Below are 19,245 nucleotides of genomic sequence, written 5' to 3' on the forward strand. Positions count from 1 at the left end.
CCCAAGAAAGTGAGGAAACGGATTGATAGAGCCAGGAGGGTACCCAGAAGACACCTGCTACAAGACAGGCCTCTTAAGGAAAACAAGACAACACCACTGACCATCACATACAGCCCCCAGCTAAGGCCTCTCCAGCGCATCATCAGTGATCTGCAACCCATCCCGAACAATGATTTTTCACTCTCACAGATTTTGGGAGGCAGGCCTGTCGTCACCTACAGGCAGCCTGCCAGCCTGAAGCAAATCCTTACCAGCCACGACAAATCACAAACCGCTGACTCTAGGCCTGGAACCAGCCCCTGCAATTGTCCTCGCTGCCAACTCTGCTCACGTACCTACACCAGTGACATCATCACAGAACCTAACACCAATTATACCATCAGGGCTTCTTTACACGCAGATCTACTAATATAAGAAATGCTATCATGTGCCAGCAATGCTCCACTGCAATTTACATTGCCCAAACCGAAAAGTGTCTCTGTGAAAGAATAAACGGCTAGAAACCAGACATCAGGAACGGTAATGTACAGAAGCCTGTGGGGGGGGGACAGGTCAATTTCCCTGGACACTCAGTGCCAGAATTAAGGGTGACAGTTCTGAAACAAAAAAATTTTAAAAATCAAATGGAGAGAGAATCTCTGAGCTGCAATTTATTTGTAAATGTGATTCCATTAACCATGGATTAAACAGAGACTGGAGTGGCTTGCGGCTTACAAAGGCAGTTTCTCTGTTCTGGGTGCTAATAGTTCCCCAGTAGACTCTGACAAAGGCTCACATCCCCTTGTCTGATCTGACTTGTTTTTTCCTCTTTTGATAAGTACTGTTGACACGGGGCCATTTCCACCTTGCTGAATAGACCTTGTCAGCCGTGGCCCTCCCTCTTAGAAGAACCCCACTCTTTAAATACCCCTCTGAAACCACACCCCCACCCACAACTCATGCATCTGCGAAAGCGGATCTTTGCCAACTAACGCTTATGCTCCAAAATATCCCTTAGTCTACTAGGTGCCACAGGACTTTTTGTTGTTGTCAGAGTTACAGATTAACATGACTACCTGTGTGACATTTTGATTTTATGATTTTCACGATTTTACGGAAGTGAGACATAGTAATTTTTTCACTCGGTGCATCTACACTTGTGTTTCTCTTTCAAAAGAACTATATAAATGAAGAAAGCTAAATACGTAAGAAAAAACCTCGGGGCTGACAACGTCAACCAAAGCACAGAACTTTGAAATGGTCATGTAAATAGCCATTTCAGGGTTGACTTACGAAGGAATGAAATACATAGTCAGCATCAACTTAGAACGCTGACACCGGCCACACTTGGAAATTGCCGTACGGAGAACTGCGGCGAGGCTCATCCACGTGGGGCTCTTTTTGAAAAGGAGCCCGGGGAACTTGAAAAGCCCCTCGTGCCTATCTGCTGTTACAAATAAAGGAATTTCGAAGTTGCCTGGGTCCTCTGGAAAAGGAACCCCGTCTGGACAACCCGCACCTCTCCGAGGGGTGTCAATTTCAAAGAATAGATTTCCGCGCTTCATTAGTAAACTTTGAAGTGGCTATTTAAAAAGCCATTTCGAAGTTTTGGGCTACTGAAGACACATCCCAAAGTACGCAAATGAGAGAGAGATGCAAACCCCCCGCCCACCGGGCCTCATTAGCATTAGGTCCCACGATGAAGTGCGCACGGTGGGTGGGCGGGTGCGTGTGTTCTTCCGGGGACATCCGGCGCGGCCGGGGGCAGGGCCGGGGGACAACGCGTTGGATTTCGGCAGCTGCTAAGCGAGAGCTGGGGCCTCGGGCGCACCCCTCAGCTGTGCCCCAGGCCCCCGTCCCGGCCTGCGGAGCTCTCGGCTCTTGCGCCTGCTCGGCTTTTGCTGGCCTTGCCAGCGGCCCTCCCCACGAGCCCCCTTCAGGCGCAGGCGCAGGCGCAGGCGCAGGCCCGCTCTCGTGTGCCGCTCCCAGGGGCCCGCTGGGGGGGCGGGTGCAGCGAGCGGGGAGGTGAGCGGGAGGGGGGTCCGTCTCCTCGGGGAGCCCAGGCCGGGGCCTTCCGTGCGGGCTCCCAGGCGGCCGAGCGCTGGCCCGGCCGCTCGCCTTCAGCGCTGGAAGAGCCGGGCGGGCGGGCAGGCAGAGAAGGCGAGAGGGGCGGGGCCGCGCGGCGGGGCGGGGCGGCGTGCGGCCGTATGCAGATATGGGTGCGCGCGGAGCCTTGTGGGAGAGGGAGGGATGTGCAGAGCGGGGGCGAAGTGGGGCGAGCGCAGGGGCTCGGGGTGGGTGTTGGAGCGCGGCGGGGGGGAGTGGGTGTCGGGAAGCGGTGAGGAGCGGTGTGGGCGTGTGTAGATGGTGGCGGAGTGTGTGTTCGCCGTGAGGTGAGAGTGTTTGCGGTGTGGCGGGCAGTGGGCGCTGTTGGGGAGGAGCTCATACTTACCTGGCAGGGGAGATACCATGATCACGAAGGTGGTTTTCCCAGGGTGAGGCTCATCCATTGCACTGCGGGTGTGCTGACCCCTGCGATTTCCCCAAATGCGGGAAACTCGACTGCATAATTTGTGGTAGTGGGGGACTGCGTGCGCGCTTTCCCCTGGTGGTGTTTGTGAAAAAAAAAGTATTGAAGGTGGGGGTTTGGGCAGCCGAAGTTTCAGTCGTCATGGTTCGGTTTGTCGCGATGCTGCCAGCCTGCTGTGTTGCCCGTGGGGGGGCGCTGGTCTCGTGCGTGCTGCAGAGGTTGTTGCTTGGGGTGCGGGGGGGTGTTTTCTCTAAGGAGCTGTTAAAAATTTGTGCGCCTTCCGGGGCCCAAGAGTGCTTTGTGCCGCTTGCTTGCAAGCCAGAAGGAAAAAGGCCCAAGGCTCGCTGACTCGAGGAGAAAAAGAACTCTCGACTGAGAAGCGAGAAAACGTTGGCCCTGTTTCTCTCAATCTCGCCGCCCCTTCCGCCGAGCCTCGGCTGCCCAGGGCCCTCAGATTACCATGCGGGAGCCCGCAGGCTCCAGGGCGGGGCCAGAAATGAAAGGGTTCCTTGCATGGCGGCGGTGGCAGGGCTGCTGGGGTGCGGATGCGGGCCCTGGGCAGGTGCTAGAGCGTGCAGGAAGGAGCTTGGGCTGCGGACGGCGGGAGGGAGGGAGGGAGGGAGGGTGAAAGAGTGGGCTGAGCGTGAGCTTGTGCGTTCTGCGTGGGAGGAAGGGTGCAGGAGCGGGCTGTGGGTGGCGGCTAAGGGGGAGAGGGAATAGAGAAAGATGGTGAGGATGTGGGTGAGGGGGAGGCTACATGAGCAGGGTGAGGGGGTGGGGGGTGTGTCCGGAAGGGGTCACAGGATCGGGGTAGGTGCTGCAGGGCCTGGGGAGAGCCGGCGGGGGAACAGGCCCGGGGGTGCAGGATCTAGGGAGGGGAATGGGGGCCACGTGTAGCGTAGCTGTGGCGGGGTTGGGAGTCACGTGCTTCTGCTGTTGTGCTGCAGAGAAATACACACACGCTCCGCACAGGCGCCGCCGCCAAGCGGTCCCTTTGGCTGCTGTTTGGCCAATGAGAAGGGGTTCCCTGAAGTGCACAGAGCTACGTCTTCCCCGCTGTCAGGCACAGCCCTTGGTCTGAATCCAGCCCCAGTTTGCCTGGAAGCTGAAGGACATGGCAATTTGCATGGCAGTTGACGCTGTGGTGCGGGGCTGTGGAGGGGCGGGGGGGAGTTGTGTTCCAAACTGAGTCCTTTTGCGGGATGACTAGTTGGTCCTGGTGAGTTTCCCAGGGCCTGGCCCAGGGCTGGTGTGCTGTGCTGACGAGCCTGTTGTAGGCCGCGTCCCTGTGGTCAAATGAACCTTCTGGTTTAGCTGCTGAATGAGAGCGTCCCGTCTGAGGGCAGCTGGGGTGCGAGACCCAGGGCCGCCCCCCTCCCCCCTCTCGGCCCGTGGAATCTCCAGCTGGGGGCCTGGACTCCTGGGTTGGTTTCTCAGTTCTGACACAGGCTCGCTTGGGAGCACCGGGAAGTTGTGCGGTCGCTGTCCACGTCAGTTTCCTCACCAGTGCCAGGCTGAGTCCAGGCAGAAACCACAGAGGGACGGCAGTGGAGAAGGGAGTCCAGCAACCCTGCCGGCGAGGAGCACGGGGGAGCTGTGGGGGGACGAGCAGCAGGTGCCATTCATGATCTACCTTCCATCATCTGTCTGTCTGTCCCGCCCGCCCGCCTTCTGCCCTGTATGCTCTGGACAGGTAGCAGCCCCTGCCCTGAGCCGTCCGTCCTGCACCGACCAGTGTGTACCTCCAACCACCCCGGCCAGGGCCCGGTGCACCTCGAGGAGCCCCGGGCATGCCCGCCAGACGGAGCCACCACGAAGCCTGTAGCTCGCAAGCCCGTCAGATGCTGCGGTTCTTCTGTTTCACCACCAGTACCTTCCTTGCACGGAGTAGAGGTTATGGAAGCCAACCTCACCAAAGCCAAAGAGGTTCTCGCCGTGCCAAAGGACCAGCACATTGCCAGCTCAGTGTGTGCCTGGGAGCTCATCCCAAGGAGCACGCTGCGCTAAGCCTGTAGCCTATACATGTTAAAGGTGGAAAGAAGAAATGAAAGAGAAGGGAAAAGTTAAGAGCAAAGTTGCCCAAGAAGTTTAATGACGTAAAGCAACGCAAATGTCTTGGTGCCGCTTTGTAGCAGGGATGGAGTAATTTGCTGTGGTGTAAGTCTCCGGGGTACGTCCGGAGTTAGGATGGGCCCTCAGTCATTTGGGGCTCAGTTGATAGCAAGGATGCTCCTGAAGTGATGAGCTAGATAAGATGGAGGCCTTCTCCCGGCTCCCTTGGTACCCTCACTCACGTGGAGGGAATTGCGTGGCTCTCGCTGTGCGAAAGCACACCTCAAGATGGAGTTTGTCAGACGAGCAGGTCGCCCGTCCACGTCTGACGCTGTCCTTTTCGTTCGTCAGCCGTGGCTGATGCGCTGGCCTGAAGGGTCACAGCAAAGTTTGTCGAGTGGGCATTGGCACCTAGGAAAGGCATTGTCTTTTTGTCGCCACTATTCAGCTGACTTTGCTATTCACAAGCTTTTGCGGTAGGTTGCTAAGCCTCCTGTTGAGGCGGCCCAGAAGCAAGCATTTGCACGAGACGTGCCGAGGCAGTGCTCGTCGCGTCAGATTCAACAAGGGTAGCTGCCTACAGGCGGCAGGAAGAGAGGCCAGGGAATCTTTCGTGCTTTCTCCAGGCAGGTGGCTTGGCCCCTTGGCACGAGTTTGTGTGGAAATGTACAGCGGTGGGTTCAGCCATGTTTTGTACAGTCACATGTGAATCCAGTAAGGTCCCGATGACGCCCACCAGGCCGACGCAGATGGAAGGGCGGCCGGAGGGTCGCCTGGGGAGGGAGGGTCCACCGCCACTCCCACCCCCACCCCCTGCTTCTGCAAGGGCCCGGGAGCACGGCGGCCCAGCGCAGGCCGTGCGGGGAGGACGGGCCGGCTGTGGCTGGGGCTTGTTTAGGGCACGGGTCGGGAAGTGATGAACAGGGTGGAGGGAACTACGTGGGATGCCCACAGAAAGCCATGCCCCAGCCCTCGGGCATGTGCTGACACCGGGAGCGGAAGGAGCAGCCTGAGCCTTGGCAGCGCTGGGCTCCCGGCCGTGGCACAGCCCCCGGGGACATCCTGGGGCAGGGGCGGGGGCCAATGCGTTGGATTTCGGCAGCTGCTAAGCGAGAGCTGGGGCCTCGGGCGCACCCCTGAGCTGTGCTCCAGGCCCCCGTCCCGGCCTGCGGAGCTCTCGGCTCTTGCGCCTGCTCGGCTTTTGCTGGCCTTGCCAGCGGCCCTCCCCACGAGCCCCCTTCAAGCGCAGGCGCAGGCCCGCTCTCGTGTGCCGCTCCCAGGGGCCCGCTGGGGGGGCGGGTGCAGCGAGCGGGGAGGTGAGCGGGAGGCGGGGGTCCGTCTCCTCGGGGAGCCCAGGCCGGGGCCTTCCGTGCGGGCTCCCAGGCGGCCGAGCGCTGGCCCAGCCGCTCGCCTTCAGCGCTGGAAGAGCCGGGCGGGCGGGCGGGCGGGCAGGCAGAGAAGGCGAGAGGCCGGGCCAGCTCTCGGCCGCCTGGGAGCCCGCAGCTATAAGCTATTTCGATGTAGCGTTCACGTGTAGACGTAGCCAGGGTGTGAAACGGAGGTTGCGGCAGGGTGGTTGGCACTAAAGACAAAGTCTTACTTTAACCACTTGCTGTGGTGTAGTTTTTGGCTTCTGCCTGCTGATGTTTGCCCCAGCGGGCTTCGCAAAATCTCTCCGGTTGCATGGTCTTTTGTCTCTTTTCAGGGCCCAAGGCTGGCTAATGCCTTTGGGCTTAGGGGCTGCCGAGTCACAGACAAATCGGTCAGTCGCCGCTTGCTTGCAAGCAAGAAGGAAAAAGCCGCCAGAAAGCTCCCGGACTTGAGGAAAGAAAGAACTCTAAAGCCTCAGCTGAGGAGCGGAAAAAGACATCGGCTCCACTTTTCTCCAGCTCCAGCTCCGAGCCAAGGGGGCTGCCCAGGGCCGTTAGATTAAGGTGCGGGGCCGCTCAGACTCCGGGGTGCTGCGGCCAGAAATGAAAGGCTCCTTGCATGGCGGCGGGGCTGCTGGGGAGCGGGCTGGGGTGCGGATGCGGGGGCTGGGCACCGGGGGCAGGAGCGAGCTCGGGTTGGTGGACGCAGGGAGGGTGAAGGGGTGAGTCGAGCGTGAGGTTATGGGTTCTGCGTGGGAGGAAGGGTGCAGGAATGGGCTGGGGAGGGGAAAGGGAAGAGAGGAGATGGTGGGGATCTGGTTAGGAGGGAGGCTACAGGAGCGCGGTGAGGGTGCGGGGGGGGCGTCTGGAAGTGAGTCGCGGGAGCAGTGGTCGGGGTTGCAGGAACAGGCCGGGGGGGTGAGTGATCTGGGGAGGGAAAAGGGGGATTGGGGGCTGTAGCCAGACAAAGTCTCCCCCTTACAAGCCAGCTTGCTCGCTGCCCCCCCGCCCACCGAGGAGCACACAGGGCACGGAAATGGCTGCTGACAGCACAGTCTTTGATGCCTTCATTGAGGCCCAGATATGCTAGCTTATCGTGACCCTGAGAAGCAGAAAGTACAGATGGAAGGCTAACAGGCCAGACTGTCAACAAGAGGTGGGGGGGGACCCTCAGAAATCACCCCAGCTGGCATTGATCGATATGATGCACAGACACACAATCACCCCAGAAGGGGAAGTGCCCCGCCCGCACAAAAAGAATGTCCTGTACTCCTAAATTGCTTATCTCTTGTCTTACAAGTGCAAACTAAGTAAGAAATGCCCTTGTAACAAACTGGCGTCACAAAGACAGACCAGTATGATCTGGCACCATAGATAAGAAAGAGAATACATAACCCAAAAGGGTTATAAAAGATGGGTCCAGCAGAACTCTAACTTTGAGTGCATTCCACCACCTACCTGCTGGTCGGGTCAGGTGATTGCCTCCCGAGGTCCACAGCTGGGGACGCCCAACCTTGTATTCGTCTTTCCGCGGAACTGAGTGACCGATCCGGCTTGGCTACGCTGGTATCGAGAGACGCAGAGAGGGTAAGATACACCCATGCTAGGTCGCCGACTTTTTTGTGCACAGCTAAAGAATTAGAGCTCTGTAACTAGATGTCATTGTGCCAAGATATCATTGTGTTAGATGGTAACAGATATCTTTGTATTGGATTGTAAGGTAACTTGTTAACACCTGTACTTTGCTAGCATATAAGAAGTAAACAATAGCCTTTTGTAACCCCACGCTTATAACTGTAGCTTAAGTAAACTTGTAACTAGTTAAGCTCTGAGCCTAACCATTTTGTTAACCCTTTTGTTACTGCAACACAGCCGGCGCAACAAAAATAACTTTAACCGTTTGGTTACTACAGCCTGGCCTTGGGTGAGAGTGCTAGGAGCTGCCTGCTCTAACAGTAAAAAACTGGGTTGCTTAGGACCCAGGGGAGTACCTCACCGCACATTACCTGGCCACCGGCTAACAGGGGCCCATGTCTGGCGTGACCCTGTGTGTGTGGTCGGGGTCACACGTAGTTCTGCACGGCTCTGTGCGCTGCAGGGAAACGCTTTCCTTCCTTCCTTCCTTCCTTCCTCCCCACACACCGCCACCACCAGCCACTCCCTTTAGCCTCAGTTTGGGCAACGAGAAGGGGTTCCCTGAAGTGCGCCGAGTCGCTTCCTCCCCCAGGTCAGGCACAGCCCCTGGCTGGAATCCAGCCCCAGTTTGCCTGCAAGCTGAAGGACGTGACAGCTTGCACAGCCAGTTGGCACTCTGGTGGCGGCAGAGGTGAGTTCCAACGTGAGTCCTCTTGCGGGATGACCAGTTGGTGCTGGTGAGTTTCCTGCTGCCAGGCCCAGGGCTGGTGTGCTGCGTTGAGGAGTCTGTTCTAGGCCGCGTCGCTGTGGAGAAATGAACCTTCTGGTTTAGCTGCTGAATGAGAGCGTGAGGTGTGACAGCAGCTGGAGTGCAAGGGCCAGCTGACAACCCCCCCTCACCCCCATTTGGCCTTTTTTTCTCTTCTCCCCACTGGGAAAGACAGAGAGAGAGAGACAGGCAGCCTTTGATGCCCTGGGAACGCAGGTGTGCTGTTTTACCTAGATTTTTACCATACACAGAAACCAGACAGTGAATGGGCTAGCTAATGGCCACCCTTTTGGATGATATTGGTGATTGACACGCCTGATTACTGCCCCAGGAAGAATGGGGAACCTCCGCCCATTACCTTCAAAGGTGCACAATTGTCCACAATTTACAGGTGCGAATTGAGCTGTGCACCTTCCCTGGGAAACCTGGGGTTTAAACACGTTCCTCCCCCATTGGCCACTTGAGACCAGGAAGAAGCCTACGTGACCAAAGGGGTATAAAGAGGGGTTTGGCAGCCCACCCCCTTTGAGCTCCAATCACCTACACTTGCTGGCCAGGTCCGGTATTGACTCCCGAGACTGGGGACTCCCGGTTCGCATCTACTTCTTTCCGAGGGATTGAGAGAAAGATTCTGGGTCACACCGGATCTATGAGGCAGGGGTAAAAATTACACCTGTATTACACTTCTTTCCTATAGCAATTGAGGGAAAGACTCTGGTTCCACCAGGTCTAAGAGGCAGGGGTGAAAATCACACCTACAACAGGCCTTTCTTGTGTACACATTACTTGTATTAGTTTAAGTTAGCTAGTTTGTCTAAAACTTTTTTTAAGTTAAATTGTTTCAATCTTTGTGTAAATAAAAGGTAATTGTTAAAGCCTCTAATAAGTGTAAATTTTCCTCTTGCTGCTGTACCCGAACTAAACGCAAACCAAAGACCCCAGCCTGCCCTGGCTGCTTAGCGTAGCTGCCGGTGCAGCATCACCCCCTTTGCCCCACCAGACCTTTAGCTGGCACCTGGGCATCGGCTCACAGAATTGGCACAGGGAGCAGGGTCTGTCTGTGCTCTTAGTTCCAATACAGCAGCATGAAGCCAGTCACTGATTTCAGCAAGGTGCATAAGAACATAAGAACATAAGAACGGCCATACTGGGTCAGACCAAAGGTCCATCCAGCCCAGCATCCCATCTGCCGACGGTGGCCAATGCCAGGTGCCCCAGAGAAGGAGAACAGAAGACAATGATCAAGTGATTTATCTCCTGCCATCCATCTCCTGCCCTTGTTCTGAAGGCTGGGGCACCATACTTTATCCCTGGCTAATAGCCATTTATGGACCTAACCTGCAAAAGTTTATCAAGCTCTTTTTTAAACCCTAATAGAGTCCTGGCCTTCACAGCCTCCTCGGGCAAGGAGTTCCACAGGTTGACTGTGCGCTGTGTGAAGAAAAATTTCCTTTGATTAGTTTTGAACCTACTACCCATCAATTTCATTTGGTGTCCCCTAGTTCTTGTATTATGGGAAAAGGTAAATAATTTTTCTATATTCACTTTCTCCACACCATTCACTTTCTCCACACCAAGGTAGGAAAAAAAGCTTTGCCCAGGAAAGTTGGGCTGACCCAAAATGAGATAAAGAAATGTTAAAAAGGGAATGGAAAAATCCCGAGGAACTGTGCTCACAGTTCTGTAGTTGGAGAACTGCTTGTACAATAAAGCAGAAAAAGGGAAAAGAAGCTTGTATCTAGCTACTTAAAAGTGCCCTACAAGCAGCATGCAACAGCCACGCTAATCTGAAAGCGGAATTAAAAAGAGTAAAAAGGAAAAAAAAAGAGTTAGCGCGGCGCTGCCAGAAACTAGACACCCGAGGGCACCTGCTAAGTAATAATTTGCACCAATTAGAACAGCGCCTCACTCCGTTAATAAGGAAGGAAGGAAGGAGTAAAGCAGAGGGCGAGATTAGAGAGCAAGCCCCAAACAATTAATCAAGCTAAAGTAGAGGCTGCTCTCTGGCTAGATCCAGAGGATTGGGATGGGGACATCTGGAATTCCTCTGATGAAGAGGTATATTCCACCTATTCCTCCCCTGAGTTAGAAAACCCCCCCATCCACATGAGACCCATCATCACCTACCAAAAAGATCTCACTGAGCAGGGAGAGGGTAACTCTAGCAAAAAGGCAGAGCCACGACCCACCCAAATTACTACCCGCAGCTATAAGCCTGCAAAATGAAGCAAGATCCAAAATAAGTTTGCCAAAAAGCCTGGGGAAGGAGTGATAGAAGGGCTAGGCAAAATATGGGATACAGGAGCAGGCCATACACAGCTGTCCTCCCAGGAATGTGGGAGGGTAAATCTGGGTGCAGGAGTATTCCTTACCCCCAGAAATAAGGAGGGTCCAAAGTCTATTTGGACCTTTGCCTGTAGGTGGGCTAGGGGAATCCACCGCGCTAATAGAGGTGAACCCACTGTCACCCTGTGGACAAATGGGGATGAACTTAAAGGAGCCCTGCAGACTGTGTTCATAACAGCTCTGCTCAGCCGAGCTAGTCCAGAAAACGGGGATGAGGAGGAGAGCCCATGGGAACAACGGGTAATAACGGAGGATTTGAGACCAGTGCTTAAAGGGTCTCCTGGACCTCATAGGGCAATAATGCTCGCCACCAGAAATCATGCTCAGCAGCACAACTATTCCTATCAGGAGCTATTTGAACTTATGCTAAGAGACCTCCGAGAGTTTGGAGAAACTGAGGCACCACAGGTCAAAGTGAAGATGCAAAATTTAAAGGGAGATAATAAAAGGCAGCAAGAAGGCTTTAAGCCTCGGCATAAGATAACCCCCGTGGAAACAGCGTTTAGATCTAGGATACCCCCGAGATTTGCTGCACAGAATGCCAACTGGGAAGCTAAAGCTCCTGGCTGCCTTAAAAGGGGCTAAGCAAGGGAGGGAGGCGATTAGTCCTCGTGCACCCCCCAGCTCCGATACCCCTTACACGCAGCTGCGGCAGCAATTACAAGAGCTGCAGCCGCTAGTTGAAAGTGACCAGGAAAATTGACTAGCAGGGGAACAAATCTCTCTCTCTATAAGTGAGCTCAAACCGGCAGGGAGAGAAAATCACAGCAATAACCCCTGGATCCTGGTAACAGTAAATAATAAAACTACTGTCTCCTTCCTGGTAGACACTGGAGCCCAATTATCCATGATTAAAAGGGAGAATTTTTCCAAACCCCCACCTTCCAACCGAAAGCAGGTTTTGGTTGCTGGAGTGAAGGGCACTACTGTGTCTTACCCGCTGGTCAAAGTAAAGCTGGATATCCCTTTAAACCCCTACAGGCAACCGCGGAAACATGAATTAATACTTGGAAGTGCCAATATACTTGGCATGGACATCCTAAGGGGCAAGGAGGGAATCATTGCTGGAGAAAGGTGGGCATATGGAGCCGGCTGCAAACCCAGCACAACGATCCTGGAGGAGGGGAAAGCTTCCCTCTGTCATGTAAACCTGCTAGCCCAAGCTCCTCCCCTCCCCCCATCAGCTGTGACTCATGTGAAGCAGTACAATGTCCCAGCTGAAGCTGTGGCTCCTGGAACAGAATTGATTAAAGACCTAAAGAAACGGGGACTATTAATTCGGACACACTCCCCATACACTTCACCAGTGTGGCCAGTAAAAAAGCCTAATGGCAAATGGAGGCTCACTGTAGACTACCGCAAACTGGATAGCAACACTGGACCCCTAACTGCAGCAGTCCCCAGTATAGTAGACATTGTAAATAACATACAAACCTGGAACAAACAGTGACTAGCTGTACTGGATGTAAAGGACATGTTTTTCATGGTTCCCCTACAGCCTGCCGATCAGGACAGATTTGCTTTCACCTGGAACAGCATCCAGTGTACTTTCACTAGGATGCCACAGGGATTCAAACACTCACGTACAATGTGCCACGGTGCATCATCAAAAGTCCTAGATGGTTTGACCATGCCACATAACGTCCAAATATTACAGTATATCGATGACATTTTGATTGGTGGGGATTCATGTGAGAAAGTACAGGAAGCCATGAACAGGGTAAAGACAGCACAAGAAAACCTTGGATTAAATTTACCTGCAGATAAGTGCCAAGGTCCCTCCCAGGAGGTACAATTCCTAGGCACTGTCTGGATGGGAGGGAAAAGGTCAGTGCCTGATGAAACTGTAAAAAAACCCCTTTGCCCCACCAGACCTTTTGCTGGCACCTGGGCATTGGCTCACACCCCCTCTCCCCCCACACGCCTTGGAAGCTCCAGATCTGGGGCCTGGACTCCGAGGTTGGTGTCCCAGCTCTGGCACAGGCTCGCTTGGGAGCACTGTATCAGCGAGGTCGCCGTGTTAGGCTGCGTCTTCGAGCCCAGCAAGAAGTCCTGTGGCGCCCTGTAGACTAACAGATGTTTCGGAGCCGAAGCTTTGGTGGGCAAAGAGCCGCTTCATCAGATGCGTGGGGGGGAGTCGGGGGGGGGCTCAGAGGGGTATCTAAAGAGTGGGGTCCCAGTGAAAGGTAGGGCCAGAGCTGACCAGGTCTGTCCAGCCAGGCGGAAATGGCCCGTGATCAGCGGTACGTGTCCAAAGAGGAAAGAACCAAGGCAGATCAGACCGGGGGATTGTCAGAAGCCCGTTGTCAGACGCTGACGGGGAGCTCCTAAGCGCCAGGGCAGAGAAGCTGCTTTTGTGAGGGGCCAGCCACTCCCAGTGTCTGTTTAGAATCCTTGGCCGATGGAGTCAAATTTGCAAATAAATTGCAGCTCAGAGATTTTTCTCTCTCCAGTTGATTCTTGAAATGGCTTTGTTTTCGGACTGCTACTTTTAAATCCTTTGCTGAGTGTCCAGGGAGGCTGACGCGCTCTCCCACAGGCTTCTGTACGTTACCGTGCCTGAGGTCTGATCTATGTCTATTTCTCATTGGTTATGTCCATTTATTGGGACCACTGGGAAGTTGTGCGCTCGCTCTCTGCCTCAGTTTCCCCATCAATGCCAGACTGAGCCCAGCCAGAGAGCACAGAGGGACAGGAGTGGAGAAGCCAGTCCACCAAGCCTGCCAGCAAGGAGCACGGGGAGAGCTGGGTGGGGACCAGCAGCAGGTACCACGCATGATCCTCCTGCCCTCGTCCGTCTGTCCCGCGCGCCCCTGCACTCTATGCCCTAGACATGTAGCAGCCCCTGCCCTCAGCCGTCCCTCTGGCACAGGCCAGTCTGTAGCTGCAGCAACCCCGGCCAGGGCCTGGTGCAGCTCGAGGAGCCGCGGAGGGAGGGGGGGGCATCCCCGCCACACTGAGCCGCCAGGAAGCCTGCCTTGCTGAGCGGGAGGGAGCCTGTGCTCGCAAGCCCTTCGGATGTTCCAGTTCTTCTGTAGCGCCACCAACCAGTCCCCCCCTTGCAGAGAGGAGCGCTTAGGAACCCCAAGCTCAGCGAATGCAAACGGGTTCTCCCCGTGCCAAAGGAGCAGCCCCATTCCCAGCTGAGTGGACGCCTGGGACCTCACCAGGGGGGCGCTGCCTTGGCTTTCGGCAGCTGCTCAGCGGGAGCTGGGGCCCTGGGCGCACCTCTCAGCTGTGGCCCGGCCCCCGGCCCGGCCGGCGGAGCTCTCGGCTCTTCCGCCTGCCTTGCCAGCGGCCCTCCGCATGCGCCCCCTTCAAGCGCAGCCCTGCTCTCTTCCGGGAGCCCAGGCCGGGCCCTTCCGTGCGGCTCGCCTTCAGCGCGGGAAGAGCGGGCCGGGCGGGCGGGCGGGCGGCGGCGGAGCGAGCTCGAGGGGCGGGGCGGGGCGGGGCGGCGTGCGGCCGTATGCAGATCTCCGTGCGAGCGGAGCCTTGTGGGAGAGGGAGCGATCTGCGGATGAGGGCCGTAGTGCGTGGAGCCCAGGGCCTCGGGATGGGTCTCCGAGCGCGGCGGGGCAGGTGTGGGTGTCGGGAAGCGGCGGGTGCGGGTGCGGGTGCGTGCGTGTTGGGGGAGTCGCTGTTCCCCGTGAGGTGAGAGTGTTTGCGGTGTGGTGGGCAGTGGGCGCTGTTGGGGAGGAGCTCATACTTACCTGGCAGGGGAGATACCATGATCACGAAGGTGGTTTTCCCAGGGTGAGGCTCATCCATTGCACTGCGGGTGTGCTGACCCCTGCGATTTCCCCAAATGCGGGAAACTCGACTGCATAATTTGTGGTAGTGGGGGACTGCGTTCGCGCTTTCCCCTGACACTAGCAGTGAAAGAAAAGAAAGGGTAGAAAAATTCCTGGGAGTCTGTTGTGTTTTCCGCTTGTGGGAGGATTAGGTTGTGCTGAGGTAAAAGAAGCCTTGTATCAACCTTTCCGTGTGCTGTTGTGGTTTAGCTCCAAGCGTCCGCTTCCCGTCGTTTATCCTAGCGGGCTGGGCAAAATCTGTCCGCCGGCAGCTTCTTTTGTTTTCTCTCTGGGCCCCAGGCTGGCTAATGCCGTCAGGCTTAGGGGCTGCCGAGTCACAGTCAAATCACTCGGTCGCCATTTAGGGTGGGGGGAGAGGTGCAGCTCGAAGGACGTTTGCGCAGGGGCCAGCGAGCGCGCTGCGGGTCGGGGGAGGGGGTGTTTCCCGCTTGGTGCCAGGTGCCCCAGAAGAAGCCCGGAGCGGCTGCGAGGACCCAGCAGCCGCCACCCTTTGCCTGGCGCATACTGACTGCAGCGGGGAGACCCGGGCTCGCGGGCGCTGAGGGGCGTAGCCAGGGAGGCTCATTTGCATGCCCACAATGCATTGCGCTGCGCGACCCGAGTCCCTGACCCAGGGGCTGCCTTTGCTCCCGAAGCCCCAGGTTCCGACGCTGCAACTGGGCTGTGAGCGCGTCCGGCCGATGGGCTGCACGAAGGGGAGGCTTTGCAGGTCGGGCGCGTAGCCACCGTGAGCTCGGAGGAAGTCGTTCTTTGGCGGGCAGCGCGTGTGGGGGTCTCGTGGTATACTCTGGTTTCTCTTCAGATCGTATAAATCTTTCGCCTTTTACTAAAGATTTCCGTGGAGAGGAACATTTATGAGTTTTCAACCAATTTTTTGAGGCTTCACTCTGGTGAAGCTGCCTTATGTCTGTTAAAAGGTAGAATCAGTGTTTGTGTTGCGATGGTGCTGAGTTTAAAGCTTTTTGGTTTTGTGCTCTGTTTAAATTAAAGGTGTTTGTGTTTTTGCGTCTGTGTAACTGCGTCTGGCCAGGCAGGCTCTTTTGAAGTAGCAACGGCAACTTCGAAATAGCGCTTGTGACGTCTACATGTGTAAGCTGTGTCTACATGTGCATGCTACTTTGAGATAGCGGCACTAACTTCGAAATAGCGCCTGTCACGTCTACACGTGTAAGCTGTGTCTACATGTGCATGCTACTTTGAGATAGCGGCACTAACTTTGAAATAGCGCCTGTCATGGCTACACGTGTGGGGCGCTATTTTGAAGTTGAAATCGACGTTAGACGGCGAGATGTCGAAGTTGCTAACCCCATGAGGGGATGGGAATAGCGACCTACTTTGACGGGAGGGTGTAGTCTTTGCCCGTCCCGCAACATCGAAATAGCCTGGTCCCCCATGGCGGCCATCAGCTGAGGGGTTGAGAGATGCTCTCTCCAGCCCCTGCGGATGTAGCGTGCACGTGTAGACGTAGGGTGCTGCCCAACGTCGATGTTGAACATCGACCTTGCCAGCCCTGGAGGACGTGTAGACGCTATTCATCGAAATAAGCTATTTCAATGTAGCGTGCACGTGTAGACGTAGCCATTGTGTTATTGGGGGTATGAACCTGAACAAAAGGTTTTGAAGGTATATGTTCTTAATTTATATTTACAGTAGACATCTGGAAAGATTTTTTATAGTTGCACCCCCTGAATTCAAACTAGGATTATTTTGTCTGCTATCAAAGATCTATACACCTGGGAATCATGGAGGCCCCATCATTTCATGCATTGGTACTCTCACCACAGGATTGCCTGGATATGTGGACTCTCTAGTTTGATCCTATGGTACCAGCACCACCATCTTTTTCCAAGATACCACCAATTTCCTCAGGAAACTACCATCCATTGGTGACCCTCCTGAAAAACACCATCCCTTTACACCAATATCCCACATAAAGATGGACTCTAAGCTGTTAGGAACATTATTCCGGATGAGACCGAGGCACGAAAGGTGGCGGAGCTTTGTGACTTTGTCCTCACCCCCAAATATTTCAGATTTGGGGACAAATTATACTTTCAAATCAGTGGCATTGCGATGGGCACCCGCATGGCCCCACAGTAGGCCAACATTTTTATGTCTGACCTGGAAGAACGCTTTCTCAGTTCTCGTCTCCTAGGCCCCTCCTCTACCTGCACTACATTGATGACCTCTTCATCATCTGGACCCATGGGAAGGAGGCTCTTGAAGAGTTCCCCCATGATTTCAACAGTTTCCACCCCACCATCAACCTTAGCCTGGACCAGTCCACGCAAGAAATTCACTTCCTGGACACTACTGTACAGATAAGCAATGGTCACATAATTAGCACCCAATACCAAAAACCCACAGATCGCTATGCTTATGGACACGCCTCCAGCTTCCATCCAGGGCATACTACACAATCCATTGTTTACAGCCAGTCACTAAGGTACAACCGTATTTGCTCTGATCCATCAGACAGAGACAAATATCTACAAGATCTTTACCAAGCTTCTCTTAAACTACAGTACCCACCCAAGAAAGTGAGGAAACGGATTGATAGAGCCAGGAGGGTACCCAGAAGACACCTGCTACAAGACAGGCCTCTTAAGGAAAACAAGACAACACCACTGACCATCACATACAGCCCCCAGCTAAGGCCTCTCCAGCGCATCATCAGTGATCTGCAACCCATCCCGAACAATGATTTTTCACTCTCACAGATTTTGGGAGGCAGGCCTGTCGTCACCTACAGGCAGCCTGCCAGCCTGAAGCAAATCCTTACCAGCCACGACAAATCACAAACCGCTGACTCTAGGCCTGGAACCAGCCCCTGCAATTGTCCTCGCTGCCAACTCTGCTCACGTACCTACACCAGTGACATCATCACAGAACCTAACACCAATTATACCATCAGGGCTTCTTTACACGCAGATCTACTAATATAAGAAATGCTATCATGTGCCAGCAATGCTCCACTGCAATTTACATTGCCCAAACCGAAAAGTGTCTCTGTGAAAGAATAAACGGCTAGAAACCAGACATCAGGAACGGTAATGTACAGAAGCCTGTGGGGGGGGACAGGTCAATTTCCCTGGACACTCAGTGCCAGAATTAAGGGTGACAGTTCTGAAACAAAAAAATTTTAAAAATCAAATGGAGAGAGAATCTCTGAGCTGCAATTTATTTGTAAATGTGATTCCATTAACCATGGATTAAACAGAGACTGGAGTGGCTTGCGGCTTACAAAGGCAGTTTCTCTGTTCTGGGTGCTAATAGTTCCCCAGTAGACTCTGACAAAGGCTCACATCCCCTTGTCTGATCTGACTTGTGTTTTCCTCTTTTGATAAGTACTGTTGACACGGGGCCATTTCCACCTTGCTGAATAGACCTTGTCAGCCGTGGCCCTCCCTCTTACAAGAACCCCACTCTTTAAATACCCCTCTGAAACCACACCCCCCCACCCACAACTCATGCATCTGCGAAAGCGGATCTTTGCCAACTAACGCTTATGCTCCAAAATATCCCTTAGTCTACTAGGTGCCACAGGACTTTTTGTTGTTGTCAGAGTTACAGAGTAACATGACTACCTGTGTGACATTTTGATTTTATGATTTTCACAATTTTACGGAAGTGAGACATAGTAATTTTTTCACTCGGTGCATCTACACTTCTGCTTCTGTTTCAAAAGAACTATATAAATGAAGAAAGCTAAATACGTAAGAAAAAACCTCGGGGCTGACAACGTCAACCAAAGCACAGAACTTTGAAATGGTCGTGTAAATAGCCATTTCAGGGTTGACTTACGAAGGAATGAAATACATAGTCAGCATCAACTTAGAACGCTGACACCGGCCACACTTGGAAATTGCCGTACGGAGAACTGCGGCGAGGCTCATCCACGTGGGGCTCTTTTTGAAAAGGAGCCCGGGGAACTTGAAAAGCCCCTCGTGCCTATCTGCTGTTACACATAAAGGAATTTCGAAGTTGCCTGGGTCCTCTGGAAAAGGAACCCCGTCTGGACAACCCGCACCTCTCCGAGGGGTGTCAATTTCAAAGAATAGATTTCCGCGCTTCATTAGTAAACTTTGAAGTGGCTATTTAAAAAGCCATTTCGAAGTTTTGGGCTACTGAAGACACATCCCAAAGTACGCAAATGAGAGAGAGATGCAAACCCCCCGCCCACCGGGCCTCATTAGCATTAGGTCCCACGATGAAGTGCGCACGGTAGGTGGGCGGGTGCGTGTGTTCTTCCGGGGACATCCGGCGCGGCCGGGGGCAGGGCCGGGGGCCAACGCGTTGGATTTCGGCAGCTGCTAAGCGAGAGCTGGGGCCTCGGGCGCACCCCTCAGCTGTGCCCCAGGCCCCCGTCCCGGCCTGCGGAGCTCTCGGCTCTTGCGCCTGCTCGGCTTTTGCTGGCCTTGCCAGCGGCCCTCCCCACGACCCCCTTCAGGCGCAGGCGCAAGCGCAGGCGCAGGCCCGCTCTCGTGTGCCGCTCCCAGGGGCCCGGTGGGGGGGCGGGTGCAGCGAGCGGGGAGGTGAGCGGGAGGGGGGGGGTCCGTCTCCTCGGGGAGCCCAGGCCTGGGCCTTCCGTGCGGGCTCCCAGGCGGCCGAGCGCTGGCCCGGCCGCTCGCCTTCAGCGCTGGAAGAGCCGGGCGGGCGGGCAGGCAGAGAAGGCGAGAGGGGCGGGACGGGGCCGCGCGGCGGGGCGGGGCGGCGTGCGGCCGTATGCAGATATGGGTGCGCGCGGAGCCT

At 55.0% G+C, this 19,245-nt stretch overlaps 1 long non-coding RNA gene and 3 other non-coding genes across 12 annotated transcripts; 3 read left to right on the plus strand and 1 right to left on the minus strand.

Annotated features, from left to right (window-relative positions):
* The first annotated feature begins 2,423 nt into the window (after positions 1–2,423).
* Positions 2,424–2,587, plus strand: LOC142018114 (U1 spliceosomal RNA). Its single transcript, XR_012646713.1, has one exon. It is a non-coding gene; the product is annotated as a U1 spliceosomal RNA (small nuclear RNA).
* Positions 2,588–3,661: 1,074 nt separating this feature from the next.
* On the minus strand, positions 3,662–15,207 carry LOC142017858 (uncharacterized). 9 transcript variants are annotated; one of them, XR_012646612.1, is made up of 5 exons: positions 14,392–15,207; positions 12,439–12,490; positions 8,880–8,982; positions 7,390–8,370; positions 3,662–4,972 (listed from the first exon to the last, which is right to left on the minus strand). It is a non-coding gene; the product is annotated as an uncharacterized LOC142017858 (long non-coding RNA). The 9 variants fall into 9 exon arrangements; XR_012646611.1 differs by lacking the exon at positions 14,392–15,207 and adding an exon at positions 13,910–14,345; XR_012646610.1 differs by lacking the exon at positions 14,392–15,207 and adding an exon at positions 13,849–14,345.
* On the plus strand, positions 14,384–14,547 carry LOC142018103 (U1 spliceosomal RNA). Its single transcript, XR_012646702.1, has one exon. It is a non-coding gene; the product is annotated as a U1 spliceosomal RNA (small nuclear RNA).
* Positions 15,208–15,275: 68 nt separating the features above from the next.
* On the plus strand, positions 15,276–15,391 carry LOC142018120 (U5 spliceosomal RNA). The gene has a single exon (XR_012646719.1). It is a non-coding gene; the product is annotated as a U5 spliceosomal RNA (small nuclear RNA).
* The last annotated feature ends 3,854 nt before the right edge of the window (positions 15,392–19,245 follow it).

The sequence above is a fragment of the Carettochelys insculpta genome, chromosome 9, assembly GCF_033958435.1.
Source record: "Carettochelys insculpta isolate YL-2023 chromosome 9, ASM3395843v1, whole genome shotgun sequence".
In the NCBI taxonomy this organism is placed as follows: domain Eukaryota; kingdom Metazoa; phylum Chordata; order Testudines; family Carettochelyidae; genus Carettochelys; species Carettochelys insculpta.